General features: G+C 39.3%; 1 protein-coding gene across 2 annotated transcripts in view; it reads left to right on the forward strand.

Moving 5' to 3' along the window:
• Positions 1-17,825, forward strand: part of LOC145995662 (neurotrimin-like) — a 526,024-nt gene that overhangs the window by 261,587 nt on the left and 246,612 nt on the right. The window lies entirely within an intron of this gene.

Raw genomic sequence — 17,825 nt, forward strand, 5'->3', positions numbered from 1 at the left:
TGGTAAAAGAAAAAATAGCTATGTGTTTTAAACAGAGTGCCAAGAATACATTTCTGATAAGTAATATGTTTATCATGCAAGGAAGGACTGCATTTCTAGTTACACGGAAAACATTTGAAGAACTTCTTAAAATATCTATTTACATTACTTTTATATCTTACATGTAGACTCAAGGTTTAGTTAATCCACGGTTGTCAGTCCCCACTCTAACTCTAGTGGCCAACACGTGTGTTGAAGTGATTAGCACATCGTGCTACAACACCAGGGGTCCCGGGTTAGAATCCCAGCTTAGGCATGGATGTTTGTGAGTGTCCCTTCATCATATCGTCACTCACCCTCATCTTCTCAAATTAGCCAGAAGTGGCATGAAAGCAATTAAAATAAAGCAAATCAATCTCTGTAGTTGTTTTACTGTTTTCCCAAATATCACATTTTATTGTGGATGCAAACAAATCGCATTAACAACAATAAACAATGAGTGCGGAAAAACACTATTCACGTGTTTTAAATGTAACCTACAGGTAGTCATAATGGCATGTTTCTTTGTGAAATGGATACATATTTGGCCAATGTCTGTGCACAGTAAACTAAATAACAGAGATTAAGGATAAGTAAAACAACAAAATTTCAAATATCAAGTTTCAAAATATGTTTTAAACAAGACAAAGTTGAAAAAACATGCTTACAGCAGTGTGCTTGAAATGTTTAAAGTATTTTAAAAGAAAACAAAGTTTTGTGTTTTAAATGTTTAGAACAAGTAGTTTTAAACATGCCAACCTGTATGGAAATTGATGCATGTGTCACCAACAAGAATCTGCTTGGCAGGCATACTCTGACCCTTAAAGGTGTCGCAGCATGAAGTCAAATTTGCAACCATTGTTCTAATAACCCTGTATTGCTGACTAAATTAGTAATTGAAAGGTCGCAGAGGGGAAAAAGTCAACACTCGTCAAACTATAGAAAATTATATTTTAAATGCAAAACAGTACTGGATGTACAAATGAAAAGGTTAGGTTAGGTTTCTTTTGTTTCATTCACTGAACATTTTCATTGATCAAAGCATATGTAAGGGTTTCGTCAGTGGCATACTGGTAACACCATCACTTTGTAATCAAGGGCTTGATATCCGTTTGAGTCTTAAATGGTTCAGATCCCACTCCCAATTTAAACTGTTGGTCAAGTCCCAATTAGTTTAACTGAACAAAAAAGTGGACTTAAATCTCAAATTCAAAGCATATGTGTTTGGTACACTCCTGTTCACATAATGTCGCACATTTTATATAGTTCAGCAGTGGAAATGTGTGCCACTTTATGAAACAAAAGAAAGCATTTGTAAAGTACAGCACAACATGCACGTAGCATCAAATAACACTTTAACTTTACAGGTGGGGCAACATTTTTGCCTAAAATTGTTTGCATATGATGATAAATCTAATAATTATGCATTTACCAATACTCGCAAAAGTGTGGAACATTATATTTGATAAAAAATATACACATAATAAATCGTTAGGCATAGACTAACAAGCTGTAGAGCATGGTTTCACGGCACCCTTAGTGTTTCAAGATTTTTCCGTAGCGCTCAAGTCAGAATACATCCCTATCTAACACTTACAATGCTCATTTAGTGTGGTTAGGTTGCTTGCCTGAAGTTAAAAATAAACACACGTTTCAATTTCAGAAACATTTTATGTGTAAAAATTACTAAAGAAGCATATATATAATGTTATAATGTTATAAACAAAGGCCTCGAATATTTTCGCCAAGTGCTGAGAAAATCATATGTGGCTATTTGCACCAGCAAAATTAATTACCTGAATCATAACAGTACATTGTATTTTACCTTATTTCATTATATTCATTAGCAATGTTGTAGAACTTACTGCTAACAAGTCACCAAGTAGCGACAGTAGCAGAAAGTACTGAAACCAGAAATTGCATCAATGGTGTTGGGAATATTTAACGAAGTAATTTTAATGCTAATAGCCCTAAACCTGACCGGCCTAACCTAACAATGAAAACATTTAAGAATGTAATGCCCCTTTATACTAATGCCTTGTGACATATTAGCAGCACCAGTATTTATCAGAACACCCTGCAGTATTTTTCCAACTCCATGGCATGCAGAAAAAAAATATTGCCAACATGAAAATAAATGCACACTGACAACTGAAGAATACACACATGTATATAGCATGCCAGACCACAGTGTAGATCATGCACGTGCATACTTTAAAATCTGGTGAAAATAGTTCAAATTCTAGCTTCACCACCTGGTTAGGTTAGGCAGGACATGTTTGATTCTCTTTAGCATCAATATAAATTCCGTAAATGGATTCTACTGAGGTTTTAATTTACTTCTACATTATTTACCACTTGTGTACGATACTTAGTCACTTGTCAACGGAAAATACATTTTCCATGGGAAGCGTGCATACTTGCATACGGTAATTTATAAGTTGTTTTTTTTAAAACATAAATAACATATTAAAACTGTTGATGACGGCGAGCACGTTTCCCACGTTAGTTTTCTATTTTTTTTCCATCGGAATTCGCCTATTATGCATTGCGAAACATTCTTTAACGTGGGAATCACGTTTAATCGCGAAACAAGAATCGATTTTGTAGCCCCACAAACCACCCACGGGTAGCCCCATGCACCATTCACGGAGACGAGGTATGCTTACGAGGTTAGGTTAGGCCTGTTAGGTTTCATTAGCATAAATAGAAAGCAAATATACTGATTTTCATGTTAAACACAATACACTCTACTGGAATAACATCAAGAAACATCACAAATGGTACAGAAACTTGCTAAGTAATTTCTTCTGTAGAAATAGTGTTCGCCGTCATCAAGAATTTTACCAATAACATTTTTCGGTAAAATTATCGCAGAGTTAAAACAGTTTTCTTACGTTTTACACAAGAAACTACTTACCTTGACACATTTCTGTGGACTCTCCTATGTTTATGGAAGTGTATTCTTTTCGAACGCAAACTTTCAGAAGCAAAATAACTTAATTTAAGAGGAAAATCATGTATTTTAATGCTAATGGAACCTAACCTAACCTCGTAGGCATGCCTCGTCTCCGTGAATGGTGCGTGGGGCTATTCGTGGATGGTTTGTGGCGTTAGAAGCACATCGTAATTAACTGGGAATGTGTTTCTTTCACAAGAAGAAATATCAATGACCATTAAAAACTGTACAGAAATGTATTTGAAAAGTGTTTTAACTTTGCGATAATTTTACCCATTTTTCGAAATCCAAACAGTGCTCACTACTTTGATGAAGGTTCAAATTTTGTGTAACAATGATTGCCAAAATTCTACAAAAATTAGTCTTCCTGCTAAGAGAATTGGTAAAAAATTTATCATGTTGGGGGAGAGAAGAGAAGGGAAAGTGGTATAAGTCCAGTGTTGGCTAAATTGAGTTCAAAGCCTTGCTTGAAAGTGCTAATACAGATAAAAGTTAATTCCAATGCTGGTCCAGTGTGCAGTTACTGGTAAAAAGGATGTATCTCATCTTTTTGGGCATTTGTGTTCACACATACTATTTACATAAGCCAGCTGAGTAGTGTTGAGCATTCTTCTAGTATTTACAGAATGTAAAACTTTGAAATTGTTTACCAAAGGAATATTTTAAAATAAAAGGGTGTTGTGACATGTGCCCTTCTAAAATAAACACACAACAAAACAGGTCAACCGTATAAAATATCAAAACACCTTCATTCCATCTAATTCCATTTTAAAAAAAAATGTTCCAGTTTTTCACAAATGATTTCGGTAAAATTCTGCTCCATAGGAGATGCCTGGAAATCATCGAATTTCATGTATGTTACATTTGTACTTACTTATTATGCATTGCTGAACATAGTCTGTGTTTTTTTTTCTGATTAACACGAAAATCTGTAAATTTGTTTTGTATTTATGCTAATGGAACCTAACCTAACAGGCCTAACCTAACCTCGTAGGCATACCTCGATCACGTGAATGGTGCGTGGGGCTACCCGTGGATCGTCTGTGGGGCTAATGTCAATAGTGTGTGGGGCTAATGTCAATAGTGTGTGGGGCTAACGCCAATGGTGTGTGGGGCTAGTGCCAATGTTTTTTTGGGGGGGTTACGGGAATTTTTTTGTTTTGTATTTATGCTAATAGAACCTAACCTAACAGGCCTAACCTAACCTCATAGGCATACCTCATTCCTGCGAATGGTGCGTGGGGCTACCTGTAGATGATTTGTGGGGCTAATGCCAATGGTATGTGGGGCTATTGCCAATGCTGTGTGGGGCTAGTGCCAATGGTGTGTGGAGCTAGCGCCAATGGTTTGTGGTCCATCACAGACAACGGTCGTCAAAATTTGGTCGCTATGTTCTGCGTAACGTAAGTGAAAACGCATCGAAGAATACTGTCAGAAATCGAAGTTTTTGAAGTGAAAACAGCAAAAAAAAAAACACGCAGACGACGTTTAGCAATGCATAATAAGTAAGTACAAATGTAACATACGCGAAATTCGATGATTTCCAGGCGTCTCCTATGGGACAGAATTTTACCACGATTTCAAAATTAAAACATCCTTGAAAGGGCACGTTTCCCTTAAACGTTCAGCTACATACATGACATGAAATATAATGTTACATTTTCCCACTTGATTCCCACTTTTTTAGTGTATAATTGTCATACTTTTTGCATGAAGAAGAACTAATTACAAGAGAAAATAATGCAACTGTGGATGAAAAAATTCACTAAGTTTATTTAGGATTTTAAGGAAGATAAAGTCTTAAGATAAATATAATTACAGATTGGAAACTACAGATTTTTAGCAGTGAGTATCCTCCATATGTATTTTTTAAAAAAAGGTAGTTTGGATGTTTACAAATTTTCCTTTTCTTCTGAAATAACTAGCACATAATTTAATAAAACTTCACGAACAAGAGATCTTCAATAACACCGAGTACAAATACCGTTCATGAAAACCACAAGAATGAATCAACCATGATAACGAAAACTGTACAGTAGAATTATAATTGCTGCGCATAATTGTTTGCAATTAACATGCTTATCTTGTGCAAATTACTACATACCTTCTCAATTCTATAATAAATGTAAATGGTGCACTTCACTTTATTTTTCACTCGGAATATTTATTTTTCCAATTATATTGCACTTTTTCACTTTCGTGGTGCACTTCACCGTATTTTTCACTCGGAATATTTATTTCTGCAAATATATGGCACTTTTTCAGTTTTGTGGGTTGCAAACATAAGTAATTTGTAGGAACATTACAGTCTCTACATACCACACAATTACCTTTTAAGTATTGAATATATTTGATATTGATTTCGTTGAGGTACCATACACCATAAGATATGCCATTTCATGACGATTGGTACTTATTCCTGCAAATTGCAACACAAGTTCAGTATTTATACAAGCCTGAAATACACAATGCGGAACTGTTCCGATTTAATGCTATGTAAAATTCCAATGCTCGAGTGCGAGGGAAATAATTTCGCAAATCATCCTTCAACTCACTCCAGCTATGCTCAAAAGGTTTCATTGACACCACAGTACACCACATTAAATCATACGAGCATCTTTCAGCTAACTTCTTCTTCTTCTTTTTCTCCTTCTTCGTGACCATCATTACAATATATTTGTCAAGCTGCTTTGTCTTTCATTACGAACAGACGTGATGTCAACTGATAACCAAAGCCGGGGACAAAAAGTATGATATTCAACAGTTGGTAGCAGTGTTGCTGCAATGGTTCCACAATGATAGCAAAATAACAAATATATACATTGGGTGTTACAATGATAGTGGTGCGAATGGCCTTCACAATGATATCGGAGTGAATTTACTAGAGATTTATCCAAATTTTACAAATAAAGTTAAACAGGCTTCTCAGTACGATATGATATATAAATATACACGTTAAAAAACGAGTATACTCAAAGATTTCCAGTGGTTGCCACACTCCTGCAGAGTATAGTGGTTGCTGTAATGATACCGGGATTTATTTATATATATATATATATATATATATATTCAAGATTGATCACGCTACACATGCTCATTGATTTAAGAACACAGTATTTTAGGAAACGAATTTAATCAGGAAGATATAAATAATACAATATTTGAATAGATGAAGAAAGAAAAATATTTTCTTTGGATTAATGTTGGATAACAGGAGATTGAATATAGGAATTGATTATTCGTTTTGATGAAATTGTATTCAACCTCTCTTCATCGTAATGCACTCTGCAACTCCATACTGGCTTTTGCAGCTGAGAGCGAGTATAATCCTTCCTCTCTGTGGTTGTGTGTTGTCCATATGCTTGCGAATGTCCCCATTCAGACGCTTGTCCGTGATTAGTTCTTATTTTTGCATTTGGATATTATCTCTGTAGTACGGTGAATGAATGAATTTTAAAAGCATGTAGTTTATTTTCATTCGTTCATTATTTTTCTCTTAAAGGATTTATTCCTTATTGTGTGACCGGTGCAATTAGCCATGGTACCTAAGTACCCATACTTTTCAAAATAATATGGAGTATTTTCGCATAAAAATTAATTTGTATTTGAACAAGCATATTTTAAATTTTTGAATCAAGTTATTTGTCATTTTAGAGAAGAAATATTATTATAGAAAGCAGGATAGTACGATTTACCCATATTTGATTTGACGTAGAAATATTGTGATATGGATAAAATTATCAAAATAAAGAAATTTTGTCTTGTATAATAAGTATGTATTTATGACTGGAAACCATTAATTATTAAAATTTGTTTAGAACAAGAAATATAACTGTACGAGCGACAAGTAACGAACATTAGGTGAATTATATTTAGAACAACATAATATATTAAGATTGGATAGTAACTATAGGTATCTTTAATTTGGAACAAGAAATGTTATTGTTTAGAGCAAAGAATATTTAAGGCTAAACAGAAATAATAGGTGAAGTTAGCTTAGAACAAGAAATGATTTTAAGATGGCAAGAAACCTGAGGTAATATTTGTTTAGAGCAAAGAATATTATTTGATTTATTTCAATATTTGCTATTTATCGTCGCTTTTGTGCCACTTGTGGCTAATATCGACGATGAGGATGAGTGACGATGTGATGAAATTGATGAAGAGGCACTTATGCCCAGGCCAGGATTCGAAACTGTGGCTTCTGGCGTCGTAGCGCGCTGTCATAACCACTCCGCCACGAAGTTCCGCTCAAGACTTGTGAATTTAGTTTAGAACGAGAATTATGTTATGGAATAAAATTATGTTTAGAACAAGAATATCAATACAAGACAGGATAGATGAAGTATTTAATGTTAATTTACAGTTGTAGAATAAATATTATTGTAGGACTGGTGACAAACGATAGGTAAATTTTACATAACAAGGAATGTTATAGGATTAGCTAATCAGGGTTGAAATACCTAGTAAAATCTTCTCAACAGCCTGTTTTGTTTCTCAGGTGTGTGTGTATGTATGCAAGGTGTACCGTAAGAAATAGCGCAAACTGGCACAGTTGAAAGTACACGATAATAGCTGCAGAAAAGTCTCAGTAAACATGGGTTTGCAAACGAGCCGTTTTCGAGATAATTGCGAATTTGTGGTTACAAGTTGCCACTGACTTCATTGTTTGTAAACATCGTCCTAGTTGGTAAAATGCTAATGACGTGTGCGAATGTGTGGTTAGAATCCGTCACCGATTGCATTTTATAAGAACAGAGTGCTTTACTTCTTGCACGTTCCGAGGTTTGCTCTTTGTTTACAAAACAGAACATTTACGAGAGGCGGCGTTGTAATCAAACAGGATGGATACAGTCAGTACAGAGAATTGAACATGCTCGTGAACAATTCCGAAATGAACCGGAGGTGTTCGAAAGAATTCGAAACTCAATCCGGAATCGCGTATAGCATTGCATCCAGATGCAAGGACGACACTCTGAACACCTAACAGGTACGAGTTTATAGTAATTGTAACATGTAACATATTAACGTTTGTTAAAATAAGTACGTACGTGTAATGTTCAATAAAAGCAATGAGATCTCGAATGACTTTTCTTACTGTATTATTAGCATTTTACGAACTAGGACGACGATTTACAACAATAAAGTCAGTGGCGGCTTGTGACCACACATTCGCAATTACCTCGAAAACGGCTCTTTTGCAGACCCATGTTTACTGAGACTTTTTTGCTTCCATTACCGTGTACTTTCAACTGTCAGTTTGCGCTAATACGTATGATACACCCTGTATATATATATATATATATATATATATATATATATATATTAAATAATTGAAAGTTAAGATAAGAAAACAAACTTTATGTACAAACTTAGTATTTCTAGCTACCACTGCCTTCATTTTCTAATATAATTGATTGGAATTGGACAACATCCACCTTGGAAACTTAGCTCGGCAATTGATTTAGCCCCGGTAGAACTCCCGCCGACATCCTGCTAACACGTCATGCTAAAGACAGAAGGGATTGGACAGAGCTTTAGACTCAACCGCCCGCCCTTTTGTTGTGGTCTTAGTTCCCTCCGGCGCCGATAAATTTGTTACAAGCGGATGGAGAGTTTCTGAGTAATTGGTTTACGGCAGAGAGAAGTGGAAAGCCGGTCCGCTGAAGATGGAAGGGCGTGTTTGTCCGAGTTCTCCGCACCACGGGACAAATTTACTTACCTCGGACAGCCCCAACCCTTGAGAACCCCCGCCAAATTTAAGTTTAAACCCGCGAGCCAAATCATTTCCTGGCCGCCTTTAACGCGCTTGTTTGCACCTCTGTGGGTTTTCTTGTTAAGACAAACTGATTTCCACGTTCTCGAACGGTTGCACTTCCTCTGCAACTTCAACGGGGTAACTTTGAAAGGGCTACGAATGGGTTAAAGGATGAATGTACGGTGCAACAGCTGCACTCCTTTAATTTATCAATTTACGACAATCATTGCTGTTCGCCCGCGGATGACGCGCCTAGCTCAAGTGATGTCCTAATTGAGAACAGTCCAAGTTGTGAATTGTCCTAATTGCGAAGAGCCTTAGTTGCGAACAGTCGTAATTGCAAACAGTCCTTATTGCGAGAAGTCCTAGTTACGAACAGTACTAATTGCGAATAGTTCTAATTGCGAACAGTTCCAATTTGCGAACAATACTAGTTGTGAACAGTCCAAATTACGAACAGTCCTAATTGCAAACAGTTCTAATTGCTAGCTGTCCTAGTTGTAAACAGTACTAGTTGCGAACAGTCCTAGTTGTGAACTGCAAACAGTTCTTATTGCGAGAAGTCCTAGTTGCGAACAGTACTAATTGCGAACAGTTCTAATTGCGAACAGTTCTAATTGCAAATAGTCCTTATTGCGAGAAATCCTATTTGCGAACAGTATTAATTCCGAACAGTCCTAATTGCGAACAGTCCTAATTGTGAACATTCCTAATTGCTAACAGTCCTAGTTGTGAACAATCCTAATCGCAAACACATGCTGCCTGAACAGGAATAACACTGCACAATCTCTAAGGGCTTTATTTTTCTGTCTATTTACCTACAACTTCATCTCATACTTCCTGAGTCATTTAACGGATTTTTAAAAGGAACACTTGACCTTTTGGCTTACGGTTGGAACAATGGAAATTCGACATGATTAAAGCCGTCGCCGAAGTACATATATTTAATAATAAAAGTGTGGCCTATTTTTTTATATAACTACATACTGCACAATTCTTAACTGAAATGAGCCTCGTGAATCAATAATGCAATTATTAACGTTACCTAAATTTCAAATTCAAATTTCAAAGCATATGACACTGTTCTTAAAAATTTAGGAATATCACCAATCTCCTTATACTTGTTAGTTCTCCTCGCAAATCTCTCGTAAAAAAAATAAAAAACATTTTACACCTTCGAGGTTCATTGCCATACATTAAAAAACAACATGTCATTATACTTTTCTGCCTCAGCCTTTCTAGCTCACCGTTTATTTTATGGTCCCATCACTCCACTGCATTATTTGCCCGATGGCTCCTGTTGAAGCAGTTGGCCATCTCTTTTGACATTAAGGAGGTTGATTGATTGATTGATTGAGTTAAAATTTATGGGTGCGTCGGCACTTAAGGCCGTTTCGCACCCTTCTGTGTATACGGGGAAATGTCCCCTTATCTAAAATTCTGACTGAGATTAAAAAAAGGGGTGTAGATAGCCCCTTGGGAAAAACTAAAAGTGCAAGGTTGTAAAGAGACCTGCACGAGACAAACACGACACATTAAAAAGTCAGAACAAACTAAAAAGCTCCTTACAGACGGTGGAAGAGTCCAGCTCTTCGCAAAAAACTAAAAACACGTGATAAAATACTGCTGTCATCACCCAAGAGGGATGACAAACAGCCGGAAAGGTTAAAAGTCTGCCGGAGGTAAGCAAGATCGACACATTCAACGAGAATGTGTCGGATGCTTAAAATAACATTACAAGCACGACACAACGGAGGGTCCAGCCCTTGCAGTAGGTGACCATGCGTGAGACGGCTGTGTCCTATACGCATGTGGGTAAGAATAACGTTTTCTCGCCGAGAGGGACGAGACGAGGAACGCCAAGCACCTATGGTGGGCTTAACAGAGTGAAGTTTGTTCCCCGTTTCCATATCCCACTCGGTCTGCCAAGTGTCAAGAAGGCGACAACGGAACACATTTTGCAGGTCGCTAGCTGGCAAAAGGTGGACGAGAACGTCGCCATCTGCATCAGCAGACTTGGCGGCAGCATCAGCTGCTTCGTTCCCCTGGATGCCCACGTGGCTAGGGACCCAACAGAAGTGTACATCTGTGCTGGCAGATAAGGACACAAGCCGTCTGAATATGCGTTGCGCTACCGGATGCCGGGAATACGGCGAATCCAGAGATTGCAAAACGCTGGTCGAATCGCAGCACACAAGGACTTTCTTCAGCCCATTCACGTCTGCAAAGTCCAGTGCCTTTAGAATGGCGTACAACTCTGCCGTAAAGATGGAACAGGCAGGATGTAGCGCGAAACTGGAACTTTGAGAGTGTAGGACGAAGGCGCAACCAACTGATTCGACTGTCTTGGACCCATCCGTGTAAAACACATTAAAATTGGGGTGCTTCGCACGAAGTTCTAAAAACCGTTGCTGGTATACAACCATTGGTGTTTCTGCCTTTGGAAGGGCAGTCAGGGAAAAATCGATAGAAGGTGCAGGAAACTCCCAGGTAGGGAGAGGCGGAATGAGTGGAGAGACGCCAGGAAGATCACTGTCAACACCAAGTGCTGACAGGATCTCGTCTGCACGAACACCAAATGGTCTAGTGGCACTAGGGTGGAGCCGATACCTTGCCACCCTACTCTCGTCGGAGATGGTGTCAAATGAAGGATGTGAAGGCATCGAGCGAAGATGGAGGAAGTAGTTCACTACCAGCCGCTGTCTTCGCAGAGACAGCGACGGCTCAGATGCCTCTACGTACAAACTAGCGACTGGACTCGTACGAAACGCACCAGAGCACAAACGTATACCAGCATGGTGGACGGTGTCTAGGATGCGAAGTCTAGATGGGCGGGCAGAAGAATACACAACACATCCATAATCAAGCTTCGACCTGATCAGTGCACGGTACAGGCGAAGCAGTACCGTCCTGTCAGCACCCCAGGAAGTGTGAGATAAAACACGTAGAAGGTTGAGAACTCGAAGACAAGAGAACTTTAACTGGCGAAGGTGAGGTAGCCATGTTAATTTCTTATCGAAAATGAGGCCCAGGAAGCGGACCTCATTCACGAAGTGCAGGGGAGATTTCCCCATGTACAGGTCAGGATCGAAATGACATGTACGTTGGCGACAAAAGTGAACACACACGGATTTCTCGGATGAGAAGGTGAAACCTGTTTGAGAGGACCACTCAACCAAACGGTTTGTCGTCAGTTGGAGTTGACGAGAAGCTGACGCGAGATTCCGTGAGCGACAAAAGATCGTGAGGTCGTCTACATACAGAAGACCATGTACAGGGGTAACAATGCTTGCCATAACACTGTTCACTGCTATGGCAAACAGAGTCACACTTAATACGCTGCCCTGCGGATTAAGGAGGATTCGAGACATTAACATAAGAATGAAAGTCAAGTTTCTTCGAAAGACTGAAAGGGTGAATTAACCTTGGAGGGATTTACAAAGCAGAAGACCATGACATGTCAATCAGGTTGACTATTGTTGCTAACGAACCTAGCTGTCTCTCTGGGTTACTACCCATTATTTGTTTTTGAAAACAGGTTTTTCAGTTTTATGTGTTCGCAATTAGGACATGGAATTATTTCTCACTTTGTGTTGGCAATTAAGACATGAAATTATTTCTCACCTTGTGTTCGCAATTAGGACAACTTAGGCATTGCTCGCAATTAGGACTCCTAGCAATTAGGACACTACCTCTCGAGTGGGCGAATTCAATCTCGAAAGGGAAAGTAGATAGAGAAATGAACAAAACTGATCTGTATGTTTCAAGTAAGAATTTAGTTTATACGCGTTTTTATTTTTAGTAGTTTTAGTAGTTCGTCTCCACGACTTATCCCTGTATGGTGTGTGAGATGCAAGTAGCCCATACTGAATCTTCATACAATCAATTAATATCAATGTATCAGTGTCATTAAAAGTTAAAATTTGTAAGATGGAGAGTACTGTTGCATAGGAATAATACCGTAAAACACAAATACATGACACCACAATACACACGCACACACACACACACACACACACACATACAGATAATGGACAAAATAATATGAACACCAATGCAATTGCAGAAAACTTGTATTAGTAGGGGGTTGGGCCCCCCTTGCCTGAATGACAGCTTGTATCCTACGTGGGATAGACAAATAAAGGTCCTGTACAGTGTGAACTGGAATACGTAGCCACTCCTCGCACAAAACAGTCTCAAGTTCCGAAAGTGTCATTGGAGGTGGAAACCGATTACGCACTTTGGCCTCCAAAATACCCCACAAAGGCTCAATGATGTTAAGATCGGGGGACTGTGGACACCAGATGAGATGTTCTACCTCATCACTGTGCTCATCAAACCATGCATCAACGCACCTAGCAGTGTGAATAGGGGCGTTATCATCTTCGAAGATGGGGCATGCATCGGGAAACAAAGTCTGAACCATGGGATGGAGGTGGTCACCCAGGATGGTGCAGTACTTCTCTGCGTTGATTCTCCCAAGCAGGACGACAAGTGGGCCAACACCATTCCAAGATATAGCCCCCAAACCATCACAGCCCCCCCCCCCCCCATGTTTCACGGTAGGCACTAAGCAGTCAATATCAAATGCTTCAGCAGGAGTTCTGCACACATAAACACGTTCTGTGGTCTGAAATAATGTGAAAGACGATTCGTCTGACCATATCACATGTTCCCATTGCTGCTGTGTCCAATTCTTGTGCTCTTGGCACCACCTTCTTCGTGTCACTGCATTACGTGGAGTCACCAACGGTTTGGGGATGGCAACTCTGCCATGAATGTTCACAGAATGCAGCTCCCTTTGAATGGTTTTCGTTGATACAGGGTCCTGGAGGTGATGTTCATCTCTGCGGTTATCTGGGACAGTGTTGTCTTGTGCTTTCAAGTCCCTATTCGCTTCAACACACGTCTATCCCTGTTGGATAGTGTAGTTGTTTTTGTCACAGATGCTCCAGCCAGGCGGACTCCTATGATCATGCCTCTTTTGAAGTCTGAAAGGTCGGACATACCTGCATTTGACGGATAGCTGACTGCTCGCATGCAACTCTCAAACCAGCTTCTGATAGACTGATATGTTTGCTTTCATCGCCACTAGATGGTTGAAATCTCTGCTGAGTGTTGTTCCTTTTCCACGACGGCGTATATAGGCCTTTGCAAACCAAGGTGTTCATATTATTTTTTCCATTACCTGTACATATGTATGCATGTATGTATATACATACAGAGTGTGACACTACGATGGTTATGGTTGAATGCTTGATATCGTAACGAACCTTAAAGTTCGTGGGATCTTAAGAGCACCTAGAAGGTTAACCAGTTAATTGATGGGGTGATGTAAACTACTCATCATTCATCCTCTTGATGAGACCACTCGTCATTGACATGACGAGTTATCGCTTGGCATGCGAAAGGTACAAATTACACAAAGGAATTAAACTACTGAAAAGACAATGGTCACTCGTTGGGTTTTGTGAACCGTTGAACCTGTATCATGGCTGGGTGTAGGATAATTACCTGTCTATCTGAAGTCTTTAGCTGAATGAAAATAGCGAAGTCCTCTGTAAGCTTCTCTCCTATTTGTCGACCAGAGCGTTGTTCTACTCCTCACCTACTGCCTTGCTGACCACCTTCTCCCTCTCCACTCAATCTCCAAAGTCCGTCACCTCCCAGCTTGTCTCACCTCTATATTCCCTGGCCATCGAGCTCTTCCTCAATGCCGAATCGCCGAATCGTGTGTTTAATATAATTGCTACCATGCAAACAGCTGACACCATAACCAGAAGTATTACCTGTTTTCTGAATGCTCAGGAGGTTTGCATGGCACAACACAATGCATTGTAAACATGCCTAAGAGGCTTGAGACAGCTGAGAAAAACAAGTGAATGCCCTGGTCAACATGAAGCGTTCAGAGAGACTTAATAAAATAAACATACAATCTTAGGGATTGTTACGTTCGCCCCGGCGGAGAAAAATTTTCCCCATTGAAAATTTAAAAGTCAAATCGCAAAGCTTGACATGACTCAGGTTCACCAATTCCATATATTTTCTTAAAAAACCAAATATACAAAAGAAATCCACCAAAACATAACTTTCTCTTGTTTGCCGCTTCCCGAAAGAAAGAAAAGTTTCATTCCCTAAACATTATAATGAATAATACCATTAATACTAACAAATTCGTATGTTTATACGATGTAAAAAACAATAATATGTAATATTATAAGACTAGAAATCACAAGAGTTCGTGTAGTTAAGCAATACAACTCTCAATATACCACATTTGTTTGTACGTAAAATTTTATTATGTAGAATTGCTCGTTGCGTGATCACTTAGTCAATAGTCTGTGATGCCTAGCCAAGCGGTTTCTACTCTGTGTCGCCCAGCGAGGCAAATGGCTGGAGCGTCTTCGCAAAACAAAACATAGCTCCCACTGTTTCTTACAATCTTAGGGATTGTTACGATATGGACACATACCTTGATGGTGTAAGATTCCGTCACGTGGTATGTAGACCGTCATTTTCGAAGCAGAGCCGAATTTTGCGCCACGTTCGTCACATTGTAATGGGTTCTGAAGATTATCCAGCTCCCTTAGCCTGGTTTCCAAGAAGTCCCGAACTCATCTCTTGACGGTTCATCAATGACAGAGTCTGAAATAACCATCAGTGTTACGAACATCTGTGGAAGATGCCTTCACGCACATGACTCCAGATCATCTCCACAAAATATCTGCCAGACCATGGCGAAGAATTCGGCTGTGCTACGATGTTCTGGACTCTAAAACCAGCCGGTATGTGCCCACATCATTCAACCATAACCATCGTAGTGTCCATAATATAGTGGTGTACGTCCACTTTGTGATCACTCTGTATGTATAAGATTTCCGCACTGTGGTTGTGCGGTTTGAGGCGCCAGGCTTTGAGCTCGGGCTACGGGACGTGCTCAGATTCGAATCTCCGGGAGGATTTTTCTCCTGAGATTTCGGCCAGTACATGTCACCGGAACCTCCCTCTCCCCTACATCGAAAATTGGGGAAGTACGAATGCGTAGTGTAACAACGTCATGGAAAGACTACAACAACGACTAGCGGTTAGTCGTGCCTGCAACAGGTTGGATGATCGACCACCACTGCTGAAGCATGTGGGACTGAGACCAGCAGTCGGTTGTTACGCAAGGCCCTCAAGGGTTATTGCGCCGCGGGTTATACATATACATACACTGAACATCACAGATGTTTATGCCAAAAAATACTTTGCCTACAGGCATCAGATTCCCGTTAGCTTGTAATGATGTATTTTTTGATAAAATGAATTTATTAATATTTGTTATTGTAATGTACCTAATGTACGGAGAATACCAAAAAACACAAGATATGTTACTGTAAATTAGGCACACACAGCAGATGTACTAAATAGGAATTTCCAGCGAAAAATGCAGGCTCGACCAGGACTTGAACTCGAGTCTCTGGCAACCGTGCATTGCTCTAACGACTGAGCTACCGAGCCAGCAGGCTCGGGTTCAAGTCCTTGTCGAGACTGCATTTTTCGCTGAAAATTTATACATAGTACATCTCCTGTGCGTGCCTAATCTACAATGATTAACATCTCTACGCTGGGAGGAACCAGGCAACGTCGAAGTCTACTGTGTTTCAAAGGCAACAGATCCCGTTGCGGTAGCACTGGCAGAGACGAATGCACGCAGGTAAAACAGCGATAGCGAAAAATCAGGCAAGGCCAGGCCGGCTCGGTAGCTCAGTGGAGTCGGCCCCGGTGGCGGAGTGGTTAGCACATCGCGCTACTACGCCAGGGGTACCGGGTTCGAATCCCGGCTCGGACATGGATGTTTGTGATTGTCTGTCCTGAAAGTCCTGAAAGAGAAATTTTAGTGAAATGATATGAGTAAATGAAGTGTGATGGGGGAAGCTTCCGCTTAGGGGCTTTCCTTAAAAAAATAAAAAAGAAAAGAAAAGAAAAGAAAAAAAACTGGTTAGAGCAATGGGACAGTATGCCAGAGACCCGGGTTCAAGTCCTGGTCGAGCCAGGGATGATCTTTTAATAAATCACTGCATAACACACAAATTATCAATTATTGCAGTGCCTGAAGCGTTTTGTTACATATCACTTTACACATATTTGAGGCCAGTAGTAGCAGTGATAATGGGATGAGTGAACTAACAACATCAACAAAGAAAAACACACCTTACAACATCTGGCAACACTAAAATGACATCATATTTCTAACTCCTGTTGATAAACTTCTTCCTCCAACTTCAAAAACATGTTTTCTTGTGTATGAATCCTTGTACTTCTTTAAGAGATTATGTTTATGATTTTGTGCTGCTTGTTTTTTTCGTACCAGAAGGTATTCGCATGCCTATCCCGGGCAGAGTAAGATTGCGCATTTGTATCGTCATGTTCTTTGCTTGTTTTCTGCTCAAATATTGTAAATTGGGTTATAAGAAATTTATTTTTTTATCTCCTTCTACCTTTCGTCTTTTTCTCAATTTTGTACTACCTATTCGTTGATATTTACTTCCTCTCTTCTTCAACATTTCTTTTTCTATCATTTCCCTTCCATTTTCTATCTGATTTTCTTTATTCTTTGTCTTAATTTTCTGAAATGTGTCTACCTTCTTTCTCTCTCTCCTACGGCTTGTTATCTTATAAATTTAATTTCTTTCTCTTACTTTTCCGTTATCTTTCTCCCCATCTCCCATTGTCTTATTTATTTCTCTCTTCTCTTTGGCATCTTTATTTTACGATTTCTCATTTTCTAGTTTTCTCTCTTTTGCTTCTCCTTCTCTCTCTCTCTCTCTCTGCATGCGTATACACGATGTCTCGCTTCTTAGATTCTCTTGTATCTATCTGTTACTTGCTTCTCATCGCATTCCTTTTCTCCATATTTCTGGCTTTTAAAATTTCTTCCGTTCTCGCATTCTCCACCTCTTCTTGCTTCGCTTTTATCATACCCATAAAAAGTGCCTCTACGGCGTACCGTTGGTCAGAGATAAGAGGGACTGCTCTTAATAAATATATTTTAGATACAATGCCCGATTTGATTCTAAGTTAGTGTGTTTGTTTGTGGAAAGAGCCGAT

This window comes from Lepisma saccharinum, chromosome 1, assembly GCF_977018435.1.
Source record: "Lepisma saccharinum chromosome 1, izLepSacc3.1, whole genome shotgun sequence".
In the NCBI taxonomy this organism is placed as follows: Eukaryota; Metazoa; Arthropoda; class Insecta; order Zygentoma; family Lepismatidae; genus Lepisma; species Lepisma saccharinum.